The sequence below is a fragment of the Diadema setosum genome, chromosome 5 (assembly GCF_964275005.1).
Source record: "Diadema setosum chromosome 5, eeDiaSeto1, whole genome shotgun sequence".
Taxonomy (NCBI): Eukaryota; Metazoa; Echinodermata; class Echinoidea; order Diadematoida; family Diadematidae; genus Diadema; species Diadema setosum.
This window is the reverse complement of record NC_092689.1, coordinates 13,875,036-13,881,513: the sequence shown is the minus strand read 5'-3', so window position 1 is coordinate 13,881,513 and position 6,478 is coordinate 13,875,036. Positions and strand designations below refer to the sequence as shown.

Sequence of the window (6,478 nt, the reverse complement as noted above, 5' to 3'; positions counted from 1 at the left end):
GGAAAATTAAATAAAGAGAAAATCCCCATTTTCGTACATTATCTAAGTACAGTTCATCATTTGGTACATACAAACTTGTCACTTTCATTTGTCAAGATGGATGCATTTCTGCATTCACACAAAAATGCACATGTATTGATTTTATAGGCTAGGTTTTTATCATTCAAAACAAAGATTAAGTCAAATCAAGTTTTTGCATTATAATGTAATACATGTACAATAGAAAAAGTTAAATACAATACATGTACATAACATATACTCATACAGTAATGAAATACAATGTATATTCAAATTTTGTAAATAAGGGAAAACAATATTCCCTGATGAAAAAAGAAATGTATCAAAGGTCTGTCATTATATTATCATTACATCATTTTATATCCCTATAAGAATTTCTTTATGACAAAAAATAAACATAAAAATCTCCCCAAGCAGAAGGAAAAAAATGAAACATTTGCAATCCATGTGCGTTGTGCAAAAAGTACACTTTTATCATCTAAAGAAAGCAGAGCTGCTAATTCCAGATGTTGCATGTGCAAGCAGTTACAACACAGTGAATTCAGGTAAAACAAATAAAACAGTCGAATAAAAAGTATACATGTACATTACAAAACCTTCATGGTTAGTTTCCACATGCATAGAAGGAAACAAAATGGCCACAATACTTTCCAGCTACATGTCTATGCAAATGAATGAAAATACTTCATAAATTAAAGATTATCTAGAAACCTTCAAAAAAGATAAAGATCATTAACAAGTAATCAAAGCACAGGATTTCCGTGAACACATCTTTACATGGCTAATGTTTACATACAATAATTGTAAAGGTTAGTATCCTCACCTGTTACATAACAGATGGAAAAGAAGGATACCAAGTTTGCCGAAACTGCAATAAAATATATAATCAACACCACTAATACACACACACATGCAAATTGTGACAAGCAAAAAAGGAAAAAGGACCCCCCTCCCTCCTTCCTCTAACAGCATCCAATTAACCAAAAGTATGGGGATATGTCTATTCCATCGATATAGGGATGGCATTTGTAACTAGAATCACATTGTATATAGTACGAGATATGATAGAAGACAGAGGAACACTCAGAGATAATAGTACGATAGCATAGGCAGGATAGGAGAGGCATAAAACAGGAAGGTACAGGAATTGTCCAGCTTTATACAGAAAGCTTGAATGATACCACTGTACTACAGTGTAATTCTCAGTGCTGGCTCAAGGCTAAAATTCATCTTCCACCCAAAACATCAAAATGCAGCTTATATTCATAAGCGAGAATGACAAGAAAACCAAACTACTCTATTATAGCTGCAAGAATTTCTATAACAACCTCGAGGATGATAGTACTGTACAAAGTGTCAGCATACAAAACTATAATTTTTTTTTTTAGTGTTTTAATCATTTAGGCAGAGGATGATACACAATGCAAAGCAGATACAAGTATTAACTCATCATCATACAAGTAGCCACAGGGTTGTAAATCTACAGTGATTTCTTTAAAATCATTCCATGAAGTGTTCTTCACAATATTACCTGCCAGTATTCTACATTGATTTTATGAAGACTGTTTCAGACTGTAGTTGATTGCCCTGGACAAAGGTTTCATCATGGATGCATCTGTAGAACTGAGTGAAGTGTAGCGATTCATTCCACGAAGACAGCTGAAGAAGGTGCCTCAGTCATGCAGAATACCTGGGGGAAAACAACAACAACAACAAAAGTGTTACACTCTCCTCTGTATAGTGATACAAAAATGTACAATATATCATACATTTATTGAGAAGATTAATTTCTGGGAAGAAGGAAAACACCAAATTGAACATTTCTATGGGTTGCACTTTCCTGACAAATCACAAGCACAACACACTCTACACACCCTCTTAAGCTTAAATTTGATTGTAGGGTAACAATCTCAAAACAATGCTATACTACACGTACAATGTAATTCTAGAACTTTAATAGACCATACACTCTACACTGAAAATTTGAAAATGTTCTGCCATCTGGATGAAATATATGCCAATGAAGAACAGGTGAAGTCAAAATTACTTGTGGGGGCCATCAACCCTCTCCATGAAAAAGGCCATACTGATCATGTACAGAGTTTTCACATTCAATGCAAAAATGCAGATTAACCTTGAACTGGGAACAACTGTTGATTGAGAGAAGAGAGATGACCAGTCCAGTCGTATACTGGGACAAATGTCTTGTCCAGGATCATCCTCCTTTTATGTTGATGCAGTGACTGCATCAGCAATTCGGTACAGCGTATTTGGCCCAGTATACACTGGACTCCTGTTATAATGAGGTCCTCAGGGCCTACAGTTTTCTTTCGTTTTATCAAAGTTTTGTTACAACCAAACAAGTAAACAATACAGCAACAAATGTAGAGCCAATAACATTATGGCCTCAATTTCAATTTTGTTGTAACGTTATTTATTAGAACATGAGTGCACTGTGTGTATGTATAAAGATTGATGCATTAAAGAGTTCCATAAATAATACATCTGAACATACAATGCAAAAAAAAAAATGAGGCACAGCAGTTTCGTGATCAACTCACAGTATTGTTCTTTGGCAGATCCATTACAGGTCAGTTGCAGGTTAGGTGGCAGCGACATATGGCAGCAGACCTTTCCGGACTTTGCGAAATGTTGGCAAGGTTTATTTCTTCCTTGGCGTTGTAGTGTTGCGATTCCTGCGTTAAATCTATTAAGTACAAAAGTAAACCAAATACATGGTATGTCATCTTTGATAATCCAACTAAAAAACAACAGTAATGTAGAGCTGTGCAAGAAAGAATTGGATGCTATACATATGGCCACAGGAACCAGGGGGACTCGGGCCCCTACTTTTTCGGCACCATACAAAGGAAAACATTATAAGGTGTCCCCACTTCGGGTCCCAATCCCCCCCCCCCCAACTTTCTTTACCCGAAAGTGTGTAAGTGGCACTAGAAAGAAATACATGTAGATAAAAACCTCGAAGTGTGAGCACCATAAGGATCTGTTTTTGCGCTGAATACTTTTTTGTTTTGTTTTGTTGGTGTTTTTTTTTTTTTTTTTTTTGCTTGTAAGCTGAAACCTGGAAGTGGCACCAGAAGTTGCATTCGCGGCCTTTTTTTTTTTTTTGCTTGTTAGCTCATGAAACTAGGAAGTCCCCCCCCCCCCTTTTGAAAACCTTCCGCCAACAGTGATACAAAGACTCTGCATGGCATACTGCAATTAATCTTACAAGATTAACCATTCCATCTTTGCAACTCTTACAGATAATTAATGCTGCATTTGCAACATTCATAAGAAAACAGTTTTTATATCAAAGGGAGCAAATGTGCATTTTCCTGGCCTGCAGAGAAAACTCACCTTTGCCTTGGTGTCACAAGTAGAGAAGAAGCTTTGACATCAGGTTTCATACCGAGAATACTCCCAGGGAGTAGGATGCAATTCAGCGCAGCATAGTCCATAATGAAACAAACAACATCCTTCATTTGCTGTAAGGACAAGGATGCTTCAAACACCTTTGACCTGAAGAAAGAAAGAAAGGGGAAAAAGAAAGAAACTTGCAATGACAACACAGAAATTTGAATTTATATTGAACTGTTCATGTGCAGTAGGCCCTATAACAAATCTGCAGGTAACAGTGCCGTCAATGCAATACAAAGCACAAGGGTCTGAGTAACGTACATTTGTTGTACCAATTGTAACCTCAAATTTACCACCACCCACCAGTTTAATATGTAGATCAATGATGTCTGCACAGCGCATGGCGATGTCAATAGGCTATTATATAGATTGCCCACACTTAATTCTAGTCTGCTACATGACTTATAACGCTGCTGGCAACTTGTATTGTCACCTCGAAATCAGTGTAATTTGACTGTTGTTCACCATGTCCATAGATATAGAGTGTATACATGTAATGTAGATCTACTTGAAATATATCTCTTCTTTGGTTTTTTTTTTGTGTGTTTTTTTTTTTTTTTTTTTTTTTTGGATAATCAGTACCGGTATCATCAGCTTCACACCCTTGCCACACTGACACAGCTAAACCTTTTTAGTCTAGCTAGTCGGCCACTACATACCGTACAGGAAACTTTTGTACTCAGTCTGCACTGTGTGGTACTGACTGCGGCACTGTACAACCAAACCCAAGTAAGAAGGAATTTCTTTCACACTGATGATTACTAGCTGTACCTCCTCGGCCTTAGTACAGTTTGATGCACATTCTCTCATTCAGTGTTTCAATCACCGGTATCCCTCCGTATCATGTCACCGCGGACCGCGACTCTCACACAGCTTATCATGCAGACTGTATCAGGGTACAGGGGCATGCAGATATATGACTAGTGACAGTGCGCGATCGAGTCTTAGTCCCATACACAGTTGTAAATGAGCCCGAACGCTTCGAGTTCGGGCAGGTCGCAACAGTTAGCTTACTGACTCTGTAGACTGTACAGTAAGTCAGTCTCGACTGTCTCATAAGCACATGCAATAGAAGACAAAACAGTATCACAAATCACTATACATTAAACTACCATTAGATTAAACAATGCAAACTGGTTTGCCTTATTTCTTGTCGATTCCTAAATGGCAGTAGTATAGTAACCGTAAAAAGGCCCGTATTACTCCCCATTACTGCATTAGCTCATGTGATTTTACATACAGTGTATTAATACACGCGTGAACGTGGTAACAAAGAACGGCACGACAAACGATTGAAATTATTACCGAAGAAATGAAAGATCTAGCCGCACAGAAGCGCAACCCAAATAAGTCATGATTTGTGATCATTTACTCACCTTAATCTTGTATAAATCAGCAAGTCTTGCAACGAGAAAGCCCCGCTTCAATGTAATTGCATGGGAGTTCTAGAACGAATGGAAGTGAACTGTCGCGACGCTTTGCTTTGTGACACGTATGTACACATAGCTAGCTCGCTGTATGCGGTGGCGATGCGAGCTTACAAAAAACGGAGCCTCAATCGTCTTCTCTGATGTGATTGGTTAATTTCCGGGATTGGTGTGTTAGTCTTTGCTCACGTACTGTTTATGAAACTGGCACGAACAAAAAATGCTATATCATTTTATCAAACACCAACAAACATCTTTATATTGATTGATTTGCAATCTTAAAGATGAACATCATCCACAATTCAAATCACTACTGATACTGCATTACAAATCCTAACATGTTTGAACGCAACAGTATGATCTAGATTTTTGTAGCAGACTAACTCTTCTATTTGGAGGTTCAAAAATTAATCTTTCTCAAATGTGAACCCCTTTCGGAGTAAATAGCACCCATAGAAGTTAAATATTTAACCCTAGTCCACGCAAGGGTGCATAGGGTCAAACTCAACCCCAAATTGAACCCTGATTTCTTAGTGTGTATGGCAGAATTCTCCATGTGATTCGCTTATATACTCCCCTGTTTTTCGATATGCCTGAAAGTAAACGATTGAACTTACTCTGTAATATGTTGACCTTTATGCGGCCATTTATTTGTTTATGTAAGTCATTTAAGAAGGAGCATCAGGATATGACACTATAAGATATAGGAACCTACGTGATTTTAAAATGCAATAAAAATTGAAACAGAACGAAAAGAAAAACACACCTGACGGCTGAACGCTAACCAACAAAATAATGATGCCATGGTGCCATTACCAACGGATATCAAGTAACGAATATCCCCGTCGATACCTTTCTGTTTACGTATATAAAATACAGTCATGTACATGTATACATGTATAATGTGTGCAAATGTACGTTTGAAGCTCTGACAGTGAAACAGGTCAAGATTGACACCGCAAAATAAGTTTTCGCGACTGAAAAAACACATTATGAATGACTCTCATAATGTTATGCATGAAATCTAAAGCTCCAAAATGACCCATGTTCTCGTAAGTTTACTCTCCTATTTAAAACATGTACAGTGTACTTGTACATCAGGCCCGTAGCCAGGATTTTTCAAGGGGGGGTGCGGTCACTAAAAAAACGGACCTTCGGTACCAATACCAATGATGACACACACACACACACACACACACACACACGCTATTATATATATATATATATTTTTTTTTTTTTCTTTGGACGACCGAACTACAAAAGTTGTATAAGAATTTGCGCGCGAAGCGCGCCGCAAATTGTGAATTTTGACTGTTTTAATGACGTTTTAAAGTCTCGAGGAAATTTGTATTTTTGTCTGTTGCATGCAATCGCGTTACGGTATTTCATCTAGGAAATAGTAAAAACTCATTTTGCCAGGAAGTTGCAAAGTTTAATTGTGTTCGAGATTCTGCGCGCGTAGCGCGCCGCAAAATTGAGAATAGTGATTTTCCTGGTGTTGTTTTAACTTTTATTTTTTCTATTGTATACCCGCGTTAGCAGGCCTGAAGCCTGGTATGCGAGTTTGTCAAAAACGAAAATAAATAAGAAAATTTTTAAAACAAAATGAATTG

The 6,478-nt window shown here is 37.4% G+C and overlaps 1 long non-coding RNA gene across 1 annotated transcript; it reads right to left on the bottom strand.

Annotated features, from left to right (window-relative positions):
• Window positions 1-783: 783 nt before the first annotated feature.
• Window positions 784-4,861, bottom strand: LOC140229108 (uncharacterized). Its single transcript, XR_011901268.1, has 4 exons — window positions 4,815-4,861; window positions 3,379-3,540; window positions 2,580-2,725; window positions 784-1,708 (listed from the first exon to the last, which is right to left on the bottom strand). It is a non-coding gene; the product is annotated as an uncharacterized lncRNA (long non-coding RNA).
• Window positions 4,862-6,478: the final 1,617 nt, after the last annotated feature.